Source organism: Amblyomma mixtum, chromosome 3 (genome assembly GCF_055824585.1).
Source record: "Amblyomma mixtum isolate Tamu chromosome 3, ASM5582458v1, whole genome shotgun sequence".
Classification (NCBI taxonomy): domain Eukaryota; kingdom Metazoa; phylum Arthropoda; class Arachnida; order Ixodida; family Ixodidae; genus Amblyomma; species Amblyomma mixtum.
In genome coordinates, this window is record NC_143014.1 from 294952058 (window position 1) to 294971078 (window position 19021).

Below are 19021 nucleotides of genomic sequence, written 5' to 3' on the forward strand. Positions count from 1 at the left end.
TGCATAATTTATTTACCCTTTTTTTCCCAGCAGTGCTACGACATTCTTATTCCTCCCCCCGAAGATCTTGGTGTGGAACTTTACGCATAAATCTATGTTAAATGACTATGTGCCAAACTGTATGCAGGGCAAGAGTCATCGTCAGGCATTTAGCCTTTTGCTCTTGCACCACTTTCTGTATCAGAGAGGAAACAAATAAATCAAATCAAAACTGTTTGCTTGTTGTCCCAGAGGAATTCTGTTTGGCAGTATTAACTATGGGCAGAGCTCCACTGCGAACGGGTTGTATCGGACTACAGAAAAAAAAAAAATACTTCGAAATATAAGGCATGATCGTCAACCATTCTTTGAAATTCATACCCATCACCCCAAGTTTTTTAGCAAGGCAAGCCCTGAAATGCACCACTGGCATGGCAACAGAATGAAGTTTAAACCCCAAAGGAAAGCCAGAGCAGAAGTTCTAGTATTTAAAGTCCCAGAAAACTTATTTCATGAGGAGTGACGACCATTGGACTACAGTAATGCTGTGAAAAAGCCACAGCAGTCTGCAGGCTTGTCAGGCACCGTGCAGCCTCTCCGCATTCACAGACTAGGCTGAAGAAAGTACTCGCAAATGATATAGTACATTCAACTTTATTACATTAGGCCATTTGCCCAGGTTTTCAAGGCCTCCATGGTACAAATACGAGAAAACTAGCACAAGACTGTACAGAGAATAAAAATGGGATACGCATGGTTTTGAATCGAAAAGCATCAATTCACAAAAATACATTGTGAAGCTTTCTTGCGATGTGCGTTCAACAATTAAGCCAAAGTTGCCACACGCATGCTACATACATATGCCATTAGAGGCCATACTTAAAGTAATGAACACCGATGTAAAAGCATTGCACTCGTTCAAAAATTCGTAAAAATTTGCCCAAAGCCAACATGTCTGGACAACTTGCACGTCTAAATTCGTAAGCATAGAGCAAAGGGCCAAAGAAAGGAGCTGCTCTGATGCTCTTTTCTGAAAATCCGTCACAGTTTTCAGACATAACAAAAGAAACAGCATGGTACGCAGGGCGCACAATGGCTTCTGTGATACCATGTATTGCCCCGGGTGAACAGACTGAAGACCACTGCTAAGCACAAGGAGTGCTGCAACCTGATTGCAAAAGTGACACTTATTCATTATAGACCTGAAAAGCCCAGGAAGCAGGTGTTTGCGACCAAGAGATGGCCGTTGTTTTGCTGCACACGTCATGATGCATACATCGGCCACGTACACAATTACAACCAGTTCATAGAACACCAACACAATGTCAGTTCTTCATCGGGATCAGTAAGCTCAGCACAAACACTTCAAAGTGAGCACAGCACAATTTTGTGCCTCAGTGCACAAGGACCATCGTCAGGGGTGTCTTCTTACAGTACAGTATCTTCAGATGTCCTCGTGCCAGCAGCCTTTGCATTGCAGTCGCTGAATCTTGACTGTCTACTGCTCACAACAGTGTCCATTATAAAAGCACACGTTGCTGGGCAAGCACGGTGACTGTATTACTTGTCCAAAATAAAAGAACGTTATATAAAATTATACCATTACAGATAAAATGATTGCGCCAACAATGCCTAGTCCCATTCTGCTGAGCCCTCAAAGATTCTTGCGTGCTGTGCCAATCTGGCACTGGTTGACCTGCAAAAGAAATAAAAGAGAAGGGCGGGACCTTCAACAAGACCCACTCTACACGAATGTTATAGAGCACTGCAGTCAGCAACTTTTTTATTTTGAAATTACCGTTGTCACATGACGCTTATCACGTGACCCTTGGATGATGTCAACAACTATTCTCTTTTGCAAGTACACATCCCCAACACACTTTGCTGTCCCACAGACCACACATTGTTCACTTCATGCCCCTCTAACGCACTTGAACCAACAACACTTTGTGGCGTACGCGTTGCGTGCCCGCCTGGCACACAGAAGACCTGGGTTCGAACTGCAATCCGGTAAATTCTTTTTGAAGTTATTTTTGTGCGCACACGCTCTAGCCGACATGCTGTAGCCAGGGCGTCTAACTGGAATTTTTTCGGGTTCGGGTTCAGCTCCTGAGCAACATTGTTCCGGTTCGAACTGGTTCGGACTTGATTGAACCAGTTCGAACAGGTTCAAATGGGTTCAGGACCAAAAAATATTCTGAACCAAGAAAAATTCTGAAAAAAGAGTAATGGGTTTCATTAAACTTGTTATGCTGTTTACTTTCGTGTGTGGCATATAAATTGAAAGATGCAAAATTTGTATGTTGAGAGATATTTTCACTTTTACTCTAATTTATTCCCCATGGCAAAAAATATATGAACTGAAAATTATTGTAAATCTATATATATGCTTAAATCCATCTGATGAGGTACACGTACATAAGGAAAAAGCAGGTGGATTTCGCCTCTATAAAACCTTCCACCTTCAGCAGTTTCAGAGGCCCCGTCTCACGAGTAATAAGTCTCTCCTGAAGCTAGTGTCAGTCAGAGTTTCTCCTAAGCAGAGTACCTAGGCGGGCGACATCAGCACCACCGCATGCACCCTTTACGTTACCACACACACTGTTCACAAAGGAAGCTGTCGTGTATGCCGGCGGCTTTACGTATGCAGACAGACACCTTTCCATCTTGCAGGCCGTCCCCTCCCTCTAACACATGGTATGAGAATATGCAAGACCCCCCTCAACCACCCATCCTCCGACTAACAAGAGCGAACACTGGCTCTCCCTAACAACCAAGAGCTTACCGAAGATATTTTATTTAAACAACCTGTTTGACATTGTCTTTGTAATTTCAGTTGTATACCTCGGGCCCCTAGAGCTCAGTACCTTCAAAAACACAGCTGATCGTTGCTTCTCTCAAGTACAGTGGAAAATTAAGACTGGCCTATGATGACATACCGTATACCCTTGTTCTGATGAAAAAGGACGGTAAAAAAGAAAAAAAAAACAGGCTTGGATGGGTTGGGAGCACTTTGTCCCTGCACGGACACAAATATGCAACATCTTCGTTGCGCCGAAGCGCTGCGACACTGTTTTGGGACTTTTCTGGGGTGTTACCAAAGGGAGCTTGTGCATCGACAGGATTTGTTGCTCCCATGATTAAGTCTGGTGAATCTGTCGTGCACTTTTTGTCCAGGAACTTGTTTCAGGTTATTTAATCAGAAAACATTTCTTGCCTCCTGAGTGGCGTGGACAGGATGTGTAACCATGGGCTGTGGACAGAGTGTCCTAATGAACTGTCGATCATCCAGTAAGAGTGTAATTATGATTTGTAATTATTAATATCATCCAACAACAACAACAATAAAGGTGAGCTTCAGAGACGCCAAGTAGCCTAAGGCATCGGTAAACTAAGCTTCTCTGTTGTGCTGCCGCTGGTATGAATTCCACTCAGGGTTAGAGTTTTGGTAGTTGTTTTAGTGCGAAAGCACTATACTCCAGCCGTACCAACCCCGGGCAAGAATCTTGTCTTCTCTGGTCCTGTGCTCTGAACTAACCCGAGCTTACCCAAGTTACTCAGGTAAGCTCTGTTTAATTAGGAGGAGCGTTACGCAAGCTGTAATGAATGAGAGGCAGGTGGTAGTTAAATTAATGATTGGGCATGAGAGGTTTCTCGGAAAGAGCAACATACGTTCCAAAGTCCCTATGGGTGGCTGTGACAGGCGCAGCCATCTATCAGTGCAGTGGCGCATCTCTTGACCGCTACGCTGATAGTGCATGGTGTGATGACTCACTGCCATCTATGAATGCTAAGTACAGAAGAGCTAATTCTGCATATATGAACATTAACGTATTAAAGCTATGTCAGTCATACCCTTAAGGTGGGGTGTACAGAGGGCAAAATGCATGTCTAGAACACATTCTGAACGTGTTTTGGGCTGATCACGCGATAACTAGCGATAAGATTTGGTTAAAAATGGTCTGGATGTAAACATGTGCAAATAAACTCACAGAATTTAATCGTCAATTTTTGCCTTCTTGGTCGCAGCGGCTTTGGGAGCGGCGGACCACACAGTTTGGTTGTTCTAGCTTGTGTTTTGCCCTCTGTACGTGTCCCCTCTATTGAAGCACAAACCTGCTTTTGCACGTCTTCTCTCCTTAAAGGGACACTGAGGAGAATTTGAAGTTGGCTTGTATCGACAGAATACCAGCTCCTGATTACAAAAACGCCACTCATACAGACAACAAAGCTCTTGTAACGTAGCTCTTGTAAAGAGCAGTGACAAGCAGCAACACCGCGCTTAAGGCTTTCACCTCACCGCACCTTAGCTCAGAAAAGTGCCCCCCTCAATTTTTTTTGCAAGCAGAACAATTTCAGCGCGTCTGCAGAGCATAAAAATCATTTCATTGCAATTACATTTTCCAGCAGTAGCACCTTTCTGATCGTAATCAGTATCGCATGCCAGTGAGCCCATGCTTTTTGACACTGCCCCCTTGTGTAATCGCTGTACTGCAAAGCTGCCTTTCCTTATCTGCATCGCGTGCAAGAAAGAATGTTCAGATTATAAAACAAAAACACTGCACAGCACGCACGCGTTTATTAAATTCTGCCGCAATTGAAATGTGGTCGCCATGGCCAGGAGCAAGCCCACGACTTTGGGATCGGCAGTCGAGAGCCACAGCCACTGAGCCATCATTAGGGGTTCTATTTAGTAGCTGCTGTAGATAACGAATGCCTCAGAAACTAAATGTTGCACAATATGGTTGGGTCGTTGTGCCCATGTTTCACATATTTATAGTATATGACACAGTGAAAGCAAGCTATTCTCACTAAGTACTTTGCGAGTTAGAGCAGTGCTAACTATTTGATTAAAACTATATGCAAATATATAAAAGGAGGAGGGTCTAAAACTTAAGATGTCACATTAGTCTGATGTACAGCGCTTCCGAATTGCCAAAAGCGCATTAGAGAAGTGCCAATTCCCCCATAGCAGCCTTCCTTCAATTTTGTTGTCTCATAGACAGGGTGCCATTTTCGCACTGTGTAGCGCAAACAGCTTTCTGTGCGTAAATCTATGTGCTAGCACATCTCATTTTGTCCTAAAAAAAAAATGAATACGCCATGCTGTAAAATAAGTGGGACTGAACCGATTCTCCAACCAGTTTGGAACAGTTCCTGTTAATCGTTCTGGTTTAGGTTCAGTTCCAAGATGGGGAAAAAGAAACTGGGTTTGGTTCGGTTCCGGTTCGACATCATGGCTGTAGCCGACATGTCACTCATAGACAAGAAATTCTTTCACACTAAGAATCAAAACTGAAAACTGCAGAAGCAACATTGAGAATTCACCTCTGGAGCCCCACTGTGCAAGTGTATGCAACCATCCGAGTGCGGTTCAGCGCTGAAAGCGGTGTCCTCTGGTTACAATTTCTGGATTAAGGCATGGTGGGCCATAGGAAGGAGTCCTGAAGGCATGCCAAATTCCTGCAGTGCTAACATATCGTATTTCAAGGGTGCTGACCCGCCCACCATTCCCAACACTAAAGCTTTGGTCAAAATGGCTAGATACAATATGGAGAGCAACAAATGTACGAGACATACAGTACACAGGCCCGCTGTTACACTTTTCATGGGACTACAGAAAAAAACGTTTTTGAGGCCGGCTTACATTGGAGGAAAGTTTTTTCGGCCTTCATGTTTCGGGTGTCCGCTTAGAATCAAGGCCGGCCTAGATTCGAGCAAATACTGGAGTTGGGTCGAATTAACTATGTGTTACTGTGCAGTGTTCCAGCTGCTGCTAATTTCACAGATGGTATACATATCCCTATCTCATCGCGGCACTGCCACCGGCCACTGTTTTTTTTTTTACAGAATTTGAAATGTTTATGGCAAATAAAATTCATTTTCCATAAGATTTCAGGCAAAATTCGTAAAATCGTACCACAGGTCAAAATTCGTTCGTTTTATGGAAAAATCAGAAGAGCTGGCAGTTATGTTTAATCATAAACTCCTCGTCTACTGGAAACTAGAAATGTTTTCCACACTTTAACGTTAAGGGTACAGTGCCTCGAAAAAGCCGGTGTTGTCGTCACAGTCATTGGCCATGAGCAAAAATTCCAAATGGAAGCAAAGAATATACATTGAGCGAAAAACAAAATTTGGGATTGAACACAGAACCTTTGAACTGCAAGATGGGCATGCGACCCATAGGCCATGAAGGCTTATTGGTTCATGCTGAACAAAGGTGTACATAGCGACTGTATTGTGGTCAGCAACTTCACGAAGAGTCACAATTACAGTAGAACCCCGCTGTTACGTTCCTCACTGCTGCGTTTTCCCGGCTGTTACGTCGTTTTCTTCGGGTCCCGGCATAGCTTCCATAGGATCCAATGTATTGGGAACCCTGCTGTTACGTTGTAGCCGAGGAAACGATCCCGCATGATACGTCGCAACCGGGCTCCCCGAACCCGCCCGGGCAATGCGCGCCAACCGCCATTTTGATTTTTGACGAGTCTTGGCCAGGCTTGGCTACGGAACTGGCTGCAAGAAGCCACACACGAGTTGGAGAGGCCGCCGCTAGATGGATATCTGCCTCGCGAACGCCGAAGGCCGCGATCTTTATCTGGGAGGTGGTGACGAGGAGGCGCGCGGCTGCGGTCGCTTATCTGTTTTTCTCAGCCAGCGTTCGCTTCGGCCCACGCAGTTGTTGCGACGCGCGTCTTTTCTTTTCTTTCACTCTTTATTTTTATCTTTTAACTCTCCTCTATCTGCAAGTGACAGCGGTGGTGGCTCGGCTGGAGCCAGTCGGCAGGCCCGTGCAATTTCCTTTTCATCCTTCTCTCAGTCGCAACAACATCTTTATCGTGCTTTGATGGCGTGATAGCGTTGCGTGAGCGGAAGGCGCTTCCCCTTGAGGAAAAGCTGGATGTACTAAACGCAGTCGACAGGCAGTCGGGGCGGCCTACCGGGAGCAGCGCGGCGAGCAGCCTACGAACATTTCAGTGCTTGACGCTGTGCACAACGTCGCTTCAGCGTGGACTGCAGTGAGCGCGTGAAATGCACAGCACTGCTGCGTGCGGTGTGGCCGCACCGCAAAGCGACGCTGACAGCAATGCGGCCTTTGCTATTGAGAAACGCGTTCTTTCCAGCGAGCGAAAGAAACTGCAATCCATCATTCTCGATTTTTTAAAGTCCTAGGGTCAATTTGCGGAAATAAATTGTTTCAAGTCAAAGCTGCACTGTTTTCATTAATTTTCGGTGCTTTCCTCACTGTTGCGTTTTCCCGGCTGTTACGTTTTTTTTTCCCGGTCCGGTGAAAAACGTATGAACGGGGTTCTACTGTACTCATGTATGCATCAGTACCTGTCCCTGAGAGCACTAACTGGGAATAAGGTAACTCAGTAGGCGATGCAAACGGACCCAAAAATGCTATTACGGTGTACACTTAAAGGCAAAGCTTAAGCGTCCCCTAATTTTCTAAGCCTCAGGCGACACGGTAAACGTGGATGACAGAAGCATGCCTCGGCGTCAACCCATTCAACTATATCTCACACAGCGTTGTACAGCACTGCCTGCACTGTGCGTGCAGTGGCATAGTTTCGTTTTTGAGCCTTCAATCCTTCACACTCATGTCACACCAGCGATAGAACGGCCCCAGCAGCCACAACAAGATTCACGGCGCCCATAAATGTGCTTGGCGGAGTCAGTGTGGGTGCAACACGGCCAAGTCCCACTTTGGCCGGTGCGCCTGTGCCGTTTTGCACGCGCTAAACGTAGGCTCTTAAAATGCCAGCATGAATTAAAACACCATCGCAACGTAGCATGCTGGGAATGTTGTCACAACGGTGACGTAACAGCGCAGTCTATATTGCATGCTTTTCTATGGAAGCTTGGCCAGTACTGGCTCATGAAAACATAGCAGCCGGGAAAACTCAATACCTGGATACACAACAGCGGGTTTCCACTGTACCATACATCATGATCCGACTAAGATATGTCAACAAAACTGCACTGGGAAGTACCAAATGTGCCCAGTGTTCACTACTAATAATCCCCATGAACAACTATTTTTTACCACCTAGCCACCATGTGCAGCACTGATCTTAGCTGCCACTGCCACCATACAACGCGGCAGAAATGAAGCAGCCACTGCTTACAACTGCCGCAGATTTAAGAGGCCCATTTTTCCACAGCCAATGAACATAGACAAAAAGATAGTTTTCTGGATGTCACTGCATTCTTGCTATTTATGCAAGCATTTGCTCCCAAAACAGCAGCGACCTGAAACCAGAATCTCTTATCCTGTGTCGCCTTTGACTGCCAACTGTAACAATCCAGCGCAACAAGATTGCTCTGAATATCTCCAAGTGTGCAAACAAAGATAAGGCAACTGAAACACAACTGTGCTCTGTACATGTCTGACGAGCTGTGGCTATTACAGTTTGGAAAAGTTCTCAGAGCCTGCGGAAAAGGAGAGTGCACTGCACAGTGTGCATGATCATGCTGTGCAGTCAATGCTCAGGAAATTACCTGTTAACATGCACTGTTAAGCCATAAAGAGTGTCACTGTTCCTTATTGCAGTGGTAACTGTTTACAGTGCAAAAGGGCTGCTGCCAATAAGCTGAATAAAGCATAAATTGAGAAAAGCGTGTTCTGAAGAAAAAAAAAACTACCTGCAATTGCTTATCTGAATGATAGTGTGCAAAAACTTACATATATGATTACGCAGAGTGAAGCGGAAATCATGAGGTTGAAATGGCCACATATATGGCAAGGATTTCGCGAGAGACGTTCTTTGCCATTGCAGCACAGACAACAGTGTGCTCACCGTTGTGGCAAACCGGAGAGAGTTGATGGTCTCCCCTATGTTCTCCTCCCGCGGCGAGATGTGGAGCAGCATCAGTGTCTTGCTGTTGCCACCCAGGCTGTCCATGAGGAGGTGTGTCAGTTTGGAGTTCCGGTATGGCACGTGGTCAGCCTGTATGAACGACACAGTCCGACAGGATCAGTCCTTCAGGGACAGAGTAATGGAAAAAGCTACGCATGAAAAACTTGACAAAGGGTGCGTTTTATGCACCTATACAGGACAGCAACGACTGAGTGAATAAATCTGATGTAATCTGGCAGATTGCCACATTCACACAGGGGTCATATACAGTACTACCATATTTGCAAGACTGTAAATCTACCTTTTTTTTCTTAGCTTGAAAATCCGAAGTTGGAGCATCGTTGGTGCATTGTTTGCTAAATGTGGGGTTTTGCGGGACGAAGACGCATGGGTTTTCGCTGGACGATGTCAGAACAATGTGTTGCAAAACTGCAGCAGCGATGATGAGAGCTGCGCTAGTGAGGTCGATGGCCCAGTTGTGGACGAGCAGTCCAGTGACATACATTTTCGTTGTGGAGTGTGCCCACAGGCTCCTGATAAGTGATATGGAGGGTGTCAACTTAAAGTTGTGTAAGCACTGTACAAAAGTGAGCATATTACAAAACTGCACAGTCCAAACATGGGGGTTGACCAATGGGTGAATTCAAATCAAGGGCAAGGCGGAATGGTGTGCTACAAAGCTATCCCCTGCACTGACCACAAGATGGCAGCACGGCCCGCGACACCAGAGCCGATGGCTAGCAGCAATCACTCGACAATGGTAGAGGATTGAAGCAACCCGGCTGAAAGGCCTTGCGAAATACTGCAGCTGAAGAACCTTCCAAACTGCTGTACTGGATGACCTACGAAAACCCACGACACGTTTTCAAGGTAGTGGAGCACCCACCCGGTTGGAGAGCGCCAGAATGACGTTGCCGAGGTTTGCCAGGGAGCGGTTGATGTTCTGGGCCTCCCGCAGGCGCACCCCCACCGACTGCGACTCCGACAGCCGCTCGCTGCCTGCCAGGTCCACCAGGTTCAGCCGACCTGTGCACAGTCACACCACGCACCACTACATGCCAAGCACTGTGCTCTGCAAAGGTGAGCACCACGGGCGTAATGGCTTAACTGCCTACCACTGTATATTTCAATGCCAAGTAAAAATACTGGCTATTTTCACGATTTAGAGTGCTGCAGAAAGTAGCCAAGATGGCAGCTTCTGCAATCAGCACAGGTAGAATACTGCTCGTTTTGAAATGGCTCAGAGCGGTTCCAATGCTCACCAATGCACCGAGACATTTTGTTGATGCTGTAAAAAAAAAAATAAAACTAGAGAAAAAAAATAATTGGTTTATATTATAGTAAAAACCTGGTTAATATTGCAGCAAAGATGAAAAGCTGATAGTTTGAAATAATTGAAATTTTAACTAACAAAGGTGAAGAGAATACCGTATAAACGCGTGTAAGTGCCGCACTTTTTTTTAGATTCTAAGGCAAATTTTCAGGCTGCGGCCCATACATGCAATGTGCGGAAAAAAATAAGTAAAAACACACCAGTTTAAGTTAAAACGCATCAATCAGGCAATGAGTGGCATTTATTCGGCATTCAATCTTCACTGGCGGTGTATTTCAACTCTGACCTGGTGCTGTGCTCTGGTGCGCGCTCATTTCAAAAGAAGCCACGCAGCATGTCCACTGTCAACGCATAGCCATTGTTCCGCACTTCTATCACAGAGAACCTCTTCCAGTTCGGGAAACTCTCACAGCTTGCTTTGGAAAGCGCGCTTTTTGCAGCTTGTGTTTCTCAATGCATTCTTTTGGTTGCACCATCATCGGACGCACTCCTCGGCCACGTCGAGTTCCCTGCCCGGCGCACGCTTGCTGTGTGCCGGGCAAGCGCAAAAGGCTGGAGCTGGCGATACTGATGCCGATGAGGACAACGGGAGGTCGTGGCGAAGGAATAAGTTCACTATGATGACTATGATGACTACGACCTCGGGCGCCATCTTTGGACAGCACTTGGAAGCTCCTGTGCGCGTGCATGGCCTCTGAGATTGGCCGAACATGCAAGTAATCTCGGAGGCTATGGCGCGTATGTGGCCTCTGCGATCAAGCGCACTGCTGCTCGTAGCCGGCACGGCGCGTGCATTTAGAAGGCTATTCCCGCTTGGATCATGGAAAGTTCGGGTGCGGCCCTTACACGCGCTTATGCGGCACACTAATCGGGAAGCAGTTGGGAGGGCAATGGCCAACACCTGCTCTAAAGCCCGAACTTGAAGGCCTCTTCTGAGCCTTCAAAACTGAAGAGGCGGGCACCGTTCAGAGCGCGCAAACTAATGCAGCAGAGGGCAGCACCAGGGTCGCGAAGGGCACGAAACCGCCTGTGACCATGGTCGCAGGGCTGGAAAATCCAGCAGCATGCTACTGTCAAATGACTACTGCATGTCTGATGCCCGATTTTCCAGCCTTCCACCCCCTACCCTATTCTGTTGACTGTGACAAAGAAATCCTGTTGGGAGATGCCAAAGCAAACAGAATGCACCGACCTCGACAGCCAAGCTGTGTGTGCGCGTTGTGGCCCGTGATGTCCAGGCGGAAGACTGAGTGGGACCGGGATGACCGCTTGTTGCACTTGGTGGCAGCCACAGCCCGGTTCTTCCGCGCACACTGCAGCAACTGGCTGATCTGGGAAAAGAAGCAGCGGGTAGGAGAGCACAGTGAAACCTCTTTAATTTGACACCCGTTATCTCAGGAATTCAGACAAGTCTGACTGCCTCTGGAGTACCTCCAGCGCCCTCATGAGCCTATGGCATCAGAAGCTCATTTATTCGTACACCCTTGAGCTGGCATCTGTTAATTCAGACAGGAATCCAAAGTGGTGGTGCATCGTGGTATGACCTGCTACACATGCGACCGTCTAAATACTTGTCCAATAAGACCTGAACTGCACAATACACTGTCTCCCGGGCCCCTCTTATGAGCATGCAATGGCAGGCGTGACAACGATCAGGAAGCCTGTGTCGATGCGGCGATACGGCCCTCATTTCCTACATGTGGTATTTCCGTTCTTCCAGCCCGCCGAAACTCCGTGCTCATCACATGCTGTTCGCTATTTGTGCTTTGTGTTTGTGTTGGGTTTAATGGCGCATAAGCGGCTAAGGCTATCATGTGCCAAGAACAAGGTTTAGAAAAACTGGTTTAGCAAAGTTTGAAAACGATGTGTATAAAAACGGAAGTGTACAGGGCCTAAAAGTTATTTTTACTACCTAGTTGATAAAAGACAAACATTTTCGAAATGGCTGTTTGCAGAAGCTTTTAAAAGTTGGTTAACCTCAGTGGACATCCTTGGCTTGGCAAGGATCTCGAGGCTCCCAACAACGCAGATAAAAACCTCAGCCTCCTTCCCAGGACTGAGAAAGTGGCTGAGGTGTATCGTTCCAAGTAGAGAAGCACAGGGTCAGAACATTACAGTTTTTGAAGAAAACCGGCTTCCCTTAAAAAGCCAAAAACATCCAGCATACTAACAGGTGCATGTCCAGCTAAAATCAACGCTGGATGAAATGGAATATGCTCTGTGTAAAATGTAGCAAAATATTTTTTCCTTAGTGATTCAAGTTTTGTGCATGAGAGTAGTATGTGGTTTACGGTAAGTTCACATCCACATTGCTCGCAAACAGGTTTGTGTTCTTTTGTGAGCAGGAAGTTGTGTGTGAGATGTGTGTGTCCAATACGGAGACTGCATAAAATAACTTCGATCAATCGTTCTTGGTGTGAGCATGATTTCCATTCGTCTAGGATCGGTTTTACTAAATGTAGCTTAATATTTCTTTCAATATTCCATTGCAACTGCCATTTATTTCTTAATTTACACTGTACCAACTTCATACCATCTTTGTAGGGAATGTACACTTTCTTTATTTCTTTGTTCCGAGCTTTTCCAGCACATTCTTCTGCCTTCTCATTGCTAGTGATTCCAATGTGACTGGGAACCCAGCAAAATTTTATGCCTTGTCCCTGTATTGTGGCATTTGTTATGTTGTGTATGATGTCACCAATTAGTGGTGTCACTGCATTTCTATAGTGAAGTGAGGTTAGTATGCTCAGCGAATCAGTGTAAATGATACTGTTCTGAATGTTCTCATTTATTATTTTTTCTACAGCCACCAAGACTGCGTAACACTCGGCGGTGAAAATGGATGCACACTCAGGTAGCCGTACTATTTTTTCCCAATTATTCTGAAGTACAGCACTTCCCACGTAGTGCGCTGATTTTGATCCATCGGTGTAAAATGCTTCGTATTCTCTGTATTTTTCGTTTAGTCCTAAATATTCTTGTAATATCTGCTCATGTGGTGTACGTTTTTTCCGAAATTGAGTTAATGTGAAGTCGCACACAGATGGTAGGCAGTACCAAGGCGGGAGTGGATCAGGTTTGCGGGCAATATTAGGCAATGTGTTCATTATGTCTAGTTCTTGGCATTTCTCTTCAAAGTGGAGAAGAAGTGGTCTGATTGCTAGAGGTTTGTTGGTAAATAGTGTTCGAGATGGATACTTTGTAACGAGTGGGTAACAGATGTGTTTAGGATGGGAACGGATCTTTAAAATGTATGAGCATGTGGGCATTGTTCATCTGTCTGCAAGTGGTGGTTCATTGGTTTCTACGTAAAGGCTTTTTACGGGTGATGTCCGGTAAGCACCAGTTGAAAGACGCAATCCCAAATTGTGCACAGGGTCCAGTCGCTTCAGGTACGACGGCCTTGCTGATCCATAAACTATGCAGCCATAATCTAAAACGGAACGTACTACAGAGCGATAAATCTGTAGAAGGCATACCCGATCAGAACGCCAGTGTTTGCGTGAAAGGACTTTCAGTATGTTCAGTGATAGCGACGCTTTCTTCTTTAGTGCGTTTATGTGAGGCAGGAAAGTAAGCTTTTTATCGAAGGTGATGCCTAGAAATTTGTGTTCCTTTTTTAAAGGCAGTTCGGTTTGGTTTAGGTGTAATGTGGGATCTGTGTGCAAGCCTCGTTTGAGTGAAAAAAGCAAGGCCACTGTTTTCTGTGGTGAGAACTGGAAACCATTCTTGTTTGCCCATGTTGCCATTTTGTTAATTGTAAGCTGTACTTGTCGTTCGCATGTAGATATATTGGAAGATGTACATGCTATCTGAATATCATCAACATACACTGAATACATTATGGACCTTGGGATTATTTTCTTAATAGAATTCATTTTTACAACGAACAGAGTCGTGCTTAAAATGCACCCTTGAGGTACTGCATTTTCCTGAATGAAATTCCTCGAAAGGGTTGAGCCTAGGCGGACATTAAATGAGCGGTTAGACAAAAAGTCTTTAATGGAGTTCAGCATTCTGCCACGGATGCCGAGCTCAGCTAAGTCATGGAGAATCCCGAACCTCCAGGTTGTATCATATGCTCTCTCTAAATCAAAAAAGACGCTAAGACAGTGTTGTTTGTGTATAAAAGCTTCTCTGACAGTATTTTCAAGGCGGACTAGGTGATCTGTAGTGGAGCATCCTTTTTTAAATCCACACTGATGGATATCAAGAAGTTCACAGGATTGAAGAACAAAAGTTAATCTTATAAAAAGGACACTTTCAAAGGATTTGGAGAGACAACTAGTTAAGGCTATGGGTCTATAACTGCTAGGAGAGGTTGGGGGTTTACTAGGTTTAAGAAACGGTACAATAATAGCTTTCTTCCAGGTGTCAGGTATTTTCCCTGACATCCAAACTGTGTTAAAGAATCTTAAAAGTGCTTCTACGGCAGGCTCAGAAAGATGTGCAAGCATTTCATAATGTATTTTGTCGGGTCCGGGAGCAGTTTTTTTGCCGGCAGATAGTACTCTATTGATTTCTTGGAGGGTAATTAGACTATTGTATTTTTCGCTTGCACCTCCACTTGTTGGGAGCCTCTGTTTTTCAGCTATGTTTTTGTATTTTAAAAAGGACTGCGTGTAGTGTGATGAACTTGAAACTGCAGTGAAATGTTCCCCCAATATGTCTGCCTGTTCCCCTATGCTTGTTTGCGTGCCAGGTGTTGTTAAAAAAGGAATTGTGAATGGTGAAAAGTTGCAGTTTAATTTTCGAACCTGCTCCCACATTTTTTTAGATGGGATCTGACTGTAGATAGTTGAAACATAATTCTGCCAGGATGCTTTCTCAGCACTGCGACGGACGTACCGAGCTTTAGCTCTTGCCTTTTTAAAAATTAAGATTTTCATGTGTCGGATACCTACGGAATTAACCCCAAGCTCCATTTTGTTGTTTTTTAGCTTCTTTACAGTCTTTTGTCCACCATACTTTATGGTTTTGTCACGTCACTCCTGACGACTGAGGAATAGCTGTGAGTGTGGCAGTTATGACACAATTAGTGAACTTTTCGTTTATCTGGTCGACGGTAAGATTTTCTAAAACTATTTTTTCTAAGGTTGCCTTTGCTCTAAAAAATGACCAGTCGGCGAGGTGAAGCTTCTAGCGACGAGGCCTTGTGGGGATTATTTCCGGTGGGGATGATAAAGTGATTAGTACAGGGAGGTGATCGCTGCCATATGGGTTGTCAATGACGTCCCATTTAAAATCGTTAAAAACAGAAGGTGAACTAAACGACAAATCTAAAAAGGTCATTTTCCCTGAGTTAGGGGAGCAGTACGTGGCTTTTGCTGTATTTAAGAGACATACATTATTTGTGAGGATAAAATCTTCGATTATTTGACCCCTAGAGTCACAGCGCTCGCTTCCCCAAAAAGGGGAGTGAGCGTTGAAGTCCCCAAATACAAGATACGGTTCAGGAAGTTCATTGATTAGTTCTTGTAAATCGTGGACTGTTAATGTAAAATGTGGAGGGATATATACAGAACAGATATAAAATGTTTTATGGCTGACGACACTGACCGCAACGGCTTCAAGTTTTGTTTTGAGTGTGATTTCTCGAGCAGGGACGACGCTTTGTACGACAATCGCGACGCCTCCCGAGAGTCTATTTGCCTGCTCCCGATCGCGTCTAAAAGTTTTATAATGTTTCAGGATATTTGTATGTTGTGGACCAAGATTGGTCTCCTGAAGACATAAAACTACGGGCGAGATTGACCCTAGGATATCTTTTATGTCATTGTAGTTCCTCAACATTCCTCTACAGTTCCACTGAACTAGAAAAGCCATATTTATGTTTGGGATAGGAACGATTGAGAGTTTACTTATTTTCGGGGGCCGTTATGACGGCCCTGTCTTTTTTCCGCTCAAGAGAGCTGTTCCACCGCTGTAAAGCAGGTGGACTGGGGGATACGTCCATCACCTCGTAAGAGGTGCTGGACGACCGCGGAGAAGCCACGGGTGTGTGGGTGTCAGGCCTCCCCCGACGAGGGGAAGTCCTGCGGGATGCTGACCCATGGGCCGGCACTCCATGGTTTGGAGTTGGCAGAGCAGCTTTCGCTGTCCCTGCCTGGGGCGTGGATGGCACTGCCACAGGCGCGGTGGAAGCGGCCGCGGCAGGTGCCGGAGCGCTGTGTGGTGCTACGCCCCTGCGCACCACATCAGCGAAGTGTGGTTTCGCTGTGAAAGAGAATGTATTCGTCAGTGCAAAACGCCTTCTGGCTTCTTTAAATGAAATGTTTTCTTTGGTTTTTATGGTGATTATTTCTTTCTCCTTTTTCCAGGACGGACACACCCTGGAGTACGCAGCATGTCTCCTTCGCAGTTTGCGCAGCGTAGTGCTGCGTCACATTCCTCAGACTGGTGGCCCTTTGATGCGCATTTCGCGCAGGTTTTGTGGCCGCGGCAGCTCTGCGAGCCATGGCCAAACTTCTGGCAATTGAAACAGCGACGGGGATTGGGTATGTAGTGCCTTACGTTAACTTTGAGGTATCCTACTTCGATTGTTTCGGGCAAGCTGCTGGTGTTAAATGTAAGGACCATGTGTTTAGTGTCTAGTTCCTTGTTATCCTCGCGGATTTTGATCCCGTGCACGTCAATTACATTTTGATCAGAGAGTCCTTGAAGCATTTCGGTTTCTGTTAGATGGATGAAGTCAACCTCTGAGATAACGCCTTTAACTGTGCTAAGAGATCGGTGGGGAGTTACGGAGACAGAGATGTCCCCTATGGAATCGATGTTTGAGAGTTTTGAGCATTGGATGCTCTCACGCAGTTCGAGGAGTAGGTCGCCACTGGCCATTTTTGATACCTTGTAGCCAGGCCCCAAGGCATCTGTTAAGCATTTGGTAACAAGGAAGGGGGATATGATTCGGGCTTGCTTTTCGTCACAGTTGCTGTGTATTACATGAATTTTTGTGAAAGTTGGCTTCTTTTTCGCAAAAAAGTCTGCTGCCTCGTTCCGCCCTCTTTTGAGAGAGCTATCTGGTTTTGAAAGGGGGGAGCCATAAAAAATTTTAGTTTTTTGGTCATGGTGCCAGCCAACCACCATGGAGTCCAACAAGGGGACGCGACAGGAACTTGAAAGCAAGTCCTGCCAACGCCAGCTGTACACCTTAACCATAACCAAATATGACTCAACTCAGGTTAGTTGGTGACACAGGGTTAACCCTCGCCCCCTGCGGGGATGTCCCTGCGGATGCTCGGGTTAACCCCGTGGTGTCGCCACTCACCAACGTCTGCATGCTGCAGACGTCCCCCTGTGGGGAACTATTTGTGCAGTGAAGCCTCCTCATGAGAGGTGCCACATGCAAAGATGCTCAAGTGTTACCACACGGCACACTGAAAGAAGCTGCAGAAACCTTTGCCAACTTATGAAGAAGATCTGCTATCAATATTCCCGACAATGTGCACGAATTAAAGCATTCGGCACAACTGCGAAAAATATCCATTTTCAAAGAATATAGCCATTGCCCAGCTTTAAAAAAATAAACTTTGCTTTCACACACCGTTTTTGGCAGTTTTGAGGACACATTCAATGATTCGACAGTTGGATCATTCAGACACTTGAAGACCAAATTAACGAGGTTTCATTGTACCAGCACTGCATGAGATTTAGACCCACACTCTGCACAAGCATCTCTTGCCGGCATCCTCACAAATAAAAGAAACCAAGCAAAGCATCAGTCTGAAGAAGGCCATGTTCTTGCTGCTCCCACGCATGACAAATTTCAGTGCATGCCTCGTACAGGATTCTTTAGAAGCCACAGAAGTATGAATAACGTAACTTCTGCGCAAAGGAAACAGAACCCTCAAACATTTTCCCCCGAAAGGTTTAGTTACCGCATGTTCTTTCACTAACTGTGGCCATGAAGAGAAGCGGGGTAAGTGCAATTCTGTGGTGTTACCAACTTTTGGTCAAATGTTTAGGGGAATCCCCCAAGGTGGAGTAGATTTCTAATAAGGGAGTAATTACTCATTGGCATCCACCCAAGCGCAGCCATACGGCTACAAAGGAAAGCTATACAGCTTTCTCAGAAACTTCGTAGTTAAAGAAAAATTCGTCCTGGTCCGGGGTTCGAACCCGGAACCACCGCCACACCGGAGCAGTCGCTCTACCAATTGAGCTAACCGGGACGGCAAGCTTATGGTAGGGCGAGAGCGAATTGATCAGTAACTCGAAGTGGGAAGAGTGTTGGTCAAATGTTTAGGGGAATCCCCCAAGGTGGAGTAGATTTCTAATAAGGGAGTAATTACTCATTGGCATCCACCCAAGCGCAGCCATACGGCTACAAAGGAAAGCTATACAGCTTTCTCAGAAACTTCGTAGTTAAAGAAAAATTCGTCCTGGTCCGGGGTTCGAACCCGGAACCACCGCCACACCGGAGCAGTCGCTCTACCAATTGAGCTAACCGGGACGGCAAGCTTATGGTAGGGCGAGAGCGAATTGATCAGTAACTCGAAGTGGGAAGAGTGTTGGTCAAATGTTTAGGGGAATCCCCCAAGGTGGAGTAGATTTCTAATAAGGGAGTAATTACTCATTGGCATCCACCCAAGCGCAGCCATACGGCTACAAAGGAAAGCTATACAGCTTTCTCAGAAACTTCGTAGTTAAAGAAAAATTCGTCCTGGTCCGGGGTTCGAACCCGGAACCACCGCCACACCGGAGCAGTCGCTCTACCAATTGAGCTAACCGGGACGGCAAGCTTATGGTAGGGCGAGAGCGAATTGATCAGTAACTCTTTCAGTAACTCAGTAACTCTTTCCTTTGTAGCCGTATGGCTGCGCTTGGGTGGATGCCAATGAGT

At 45.8% G+C, this 19021-nt stretch overlaps 1 pseudogene across 1 annotated transcript in view; it reads right to left on the reverse strand.

Moving 5' to 3' along the window:
- Nucleotides 1-661: 661 nt before the first annotated feature.
- The window catches only part of LOC149355249 (carboxy-terminal kinesin 2-like), a 49262-nt pseudogene continuing 30902 nt past the window's right edge, over nucleotides 662-19021 (reverse strand). The window contains exons 12-15 of the transcript XR_016291482.1: nucleotides 11372-11510; nucleotides 9733-9872; nucleotides 8787-8936; nucleotides 662-1675 (exon numbers count right to left, since the gene is read on the reverse strand). The product of XR_016291482.1 is annotated as a carboxy-terminal kinesin 2-like (transcript). The remainder of the gene's footprint in view (nucleotides 1676-8786; nucleotides 8937-9732; nucleotides 9873-11371; nucleotides 11511-19021) is intronic.